Source organism: Triticum dicoccoides, chromosome 3B (assembly GCF_002162155.2).
Source record: "Triticum dicoccoides isolate Atlit2015 ecotype Zavitan chromosome 3B, WEW_v2.0, whole genome shotgun sequence".
NCBI lineage: Eukaryota > Viridiplantae > Streptophyta > Magnoliopsida > Poales > Poaceae > Triticum > Triticum dicoccoides.
Window position 1 is genome coordinate 426,634,800 of NC_041385.1, and position 3,772 is coordinate 426,638,571.

Below are 3,772 nucleotides of genomic sequence, written 5' to 3' on the forward strand. Positions count from 1 at the left end.
TGATTAATTGAACTTCAATTTATCATGAACTTAGTACCTGATAGTATTTTGCTTGTCTATGTTTGTTGTAGATAGATGGCTCGTGCTGTTGTTCCGTTGAATTTTAATGCGTTCCTTGAGAAAGCAAAGTTGAAAGATGATGGTAGCAATTACACGGACTGGGTCCATAACTTGAGGATTATCCTCATTGTTGCACAGAAGAATTACGTCATGGAAGCACCGCTGGGTGCCAGGCCTGCTGCAGGAGCAACACCAGATGTTGTGAACGTCTGGCAGAGCAAAGCTGATGACTACTCTATAGTTCAGTGTGCCATGCTTTACGGCTTAGAACCGGGTCTTCAACGACGTTTTGAACGTCATGGAGCATATGAGATGTTCCACGAGCTGAAGTTAATATTTCAAGCAAATGCCCAGATTGAGAGATATGAAGTCTCCAATAAGTTCTACAGCTGCAAGATGGAGGAGAATAGTTCTGTCAGTGAGCATATACTCAAAATGTCTGGGTATAATAATCACTTGATTCAACTGGGAGTTAATCTTCCGGATGATAGCGTCATTGACAGAATTCTCCAATCACTGCCACCAAGCTACAAGAGCTTTGTGATGAACTATAATATGCAAGGGATGAACAAGACAATTCCCGAGCTCTTCGCAATGCTAAAGGCTGCGGAGGTAGAAATCAAGAAGGAGCATCAAGTGTTGATGGTCAACAAGACCACTAGTTTCAAGAAAAAGGGCAAAGGGAAGAAGAAGGGGAACTTCAAGAAGAACAGCAAGCAAGGTGCTGCTCAAGAGAAGAAACCCAAGTCTGGACCTAAGCCTGAAATTGAGTGCTTCTACTGCAAGCAGACTGGTCACTGGAAGCGGAACTGCCCCAAGTATTTGGCGGATAAGAAGGATGGCAAAGTGAACAAAGGTACATGTGATATACATGTTATTGATGTGTACCTAACTAGAGCTCGTAGTAGCACCTGGGTATTTGATACTGGTTCTGTTGCTAATATTTGCAACTCGAAACAGGGACTACGGAATAAGCGAGCACTGGCCAAGGACGAGGTGACGATGCGCGTGGGAAACGGTTCCAGAGTCGATGTGATCGCAGTCGGCACGCTACATCTACATCTACCTTCGGGGTTAGTTTTAGACCTGAATAATTGTTATTTGGTGCCAGCGTTGAGCATGAACATTATATCTGGATCTTGTTTGATGCGAGACGGTTATTCATTTAAATCAGAGAATAATGGTTGTTCTATTTATATGAGTAATATCTTTTATGGTCATGCACCCTTGAAGAGTGGTCTATTTTTATTGAATCTCGATAGTAGTGATACACATATTCATAATGTTGAAGCCAAAAGATGCAGAGTTGATAATGATAATGCAACTTATTTGTGGCACTGCCGTTTAGGTCATATCGGTGTAAAGCGCATGAAAAAACTCCATACTGATGGACTTTTAGAATCACTTGATTATGAATCACATGGTACTTGCGAGCCGTGCCTCATGGGCAAGATGACTAAAACACTGTTCTCCGGTACTATGGAGAGAGCAACAGATTTATTGGAAATCATACATACAGATGTATGTGGTCCGATGAATGTTGAAGCTCGTGGCTGATATCGTTATTTTCTCACCTTCACAGATGATTTGAGCAGATATGGGTATATCTACTTAATGAAGCACAAGTCTGAAACATTTGAAAAGTTCAAAGAATTTCAGAGTGAAGTGGAAAATCATCGTAACAAGAAAATAAAGTTTCTACGATCTGATCGTGGAGGAGAATATTTGAGTTACGAGTTTGGTTTACATTTGAAACAATGCGGAATAGTTTCGCAACTCACGCCACCTGGAACACCACAAAGAAATGGTGTGTCCGAACGTCGTAATCGTACCTTACTAGATATGGTGCGATCTATGATGTCTCTTACTGATTTACCGCTATCATTTGGGGGTTATGCTTTAGAGACGACTGCATTCACATTAAATAGGGCACCATCTAAATCCGTTGAAACGACGCCTTATGAACTATGGTTTGGCAAGAAACCAAAGTTGTCGTTTCTTAAAGTTTGGGGCTGCGATGCTTATGTGAAGAAACTTCAACCAGATAAGCTCGAACCCAAATCGGAGAAATGTGTCTTCATAGGATACCCAAAAGAGACTGTTGGGTACACCTTCTATCACAGATCCGAAGGCAAGACATTCGTTGCTAAGAATGGATCCTTTCTAGAGAAGGAGTTTCTCTCGAAAGAAGTGAGTGGGAGGAAAGTAGAACTTGATGAGGTAACGGTACCTACACCCTTATTGGAAGGTAGTTCATCACAGAAATCAGTTCCTGTGACAAATACACCAATTAGTGAGGAAGCTAATGATATTGATCATGAAACTTCAGATCAAGTATCTACTGAACATCGTAGGTCTACCAGAGTAAGATCCGCACCAGAGTGGTACGGTAATTCTGTTCTGGAAGTCATGTTACTTGACCATGATGAACCTACGAACTATGAGGAAGCGATGATGAGCCTAGATTCCGCAAAATGGCTAGAGGCCATGAAATCTGAGATGGGATCCATGTATGAGAACAAAGTATGAACTTTGGTTGACTTGCCCGATGATCGGCAAGCCATTGTGAATAAATGGATCTTTAAGAAGAAGACTGACGCTGACGGTAATGTAACTGTCTATAAATCTCGACTTGTTGCGAAAGGTTTTCGACAAGTTCAAGGGGTTGACTACGATGAGACTTTCTCACTCGTAGCGATGCTTAAGTCTGTCCGAATCATGTTAGTGATTGCCGCATTTTATGATTATGAAATTTGGCAGATGGATGTAAAAACTGCATTCCTGATGGATTTCTGGAAGAAGAGTTGTATATGATGCAACCGGAGGGTTTTGTCGATCCTAAGGGAGCTAACAAAGTGTGCAAGCTCCAGCGATCAATTTATGGTCTGGTGCAAGCCTCTTGGAGTTGGAATAAACGCTTTGATAGTGTGATCAAAGCATATGGTTTTATACAGACTTTTGGAGAAGCCTGTATTTACAAGAAAGTGAGTGGGAGCTCTGTAGCATTTCTAATATTATATGTGGATGACATATTGTTGATTGGAAATTATATAGAATTTCTGGATAGCATAAAAGGATACTTGAATAAAAGTTTTTCAATGAAAGACCTCGGTGAAGCTGCTTACATATTGGGCATTAAGATCTATAGAGATAGATCAAGACGCTTGATTGGACTTTCACAAAGCACGTACCTTGATAAAGTATTGAAAAGGTTCAATATGGAACAGGCAAAGAAAGGGTTCTTGCCTGTATTACAAGGTATAAAGTTGAGTCAGACTCAATGCCCGACCACTACAGAAGATAGAGAGAAAATGAAAGGAGTTCCCTATGCTTCAGCCATAGGCTCTATCATGTATGCAATGCTGTGTACCAGACCTGATGTGTGCCTTGCTATTAGTTTGGCAGGGAGGTACCAAAGTAATCCAGGAGTGGGTCACTGGACAGCGGTCAAGAACATCCTGAAATACCTGAAAAGGACTAAGGATATGTTTCTCGTATATGGAGGTGACAAAGAGCTAGTCGTAAATGGTTACGTCGATGCAAGCTTTGACACTGATCCGGGCAATTCTAAATCGCAAACCGGATACGTATTTTTATTAAATGGTGGAGCTGTAAGTTGGTGCAGTTCTAAACAAAGCGTCATGGCGGGATCTACATGTGAAGCGGAGTACATAGCTGCTTCGGAAGCAGCAAATGAAGGAGTCTGGATGAA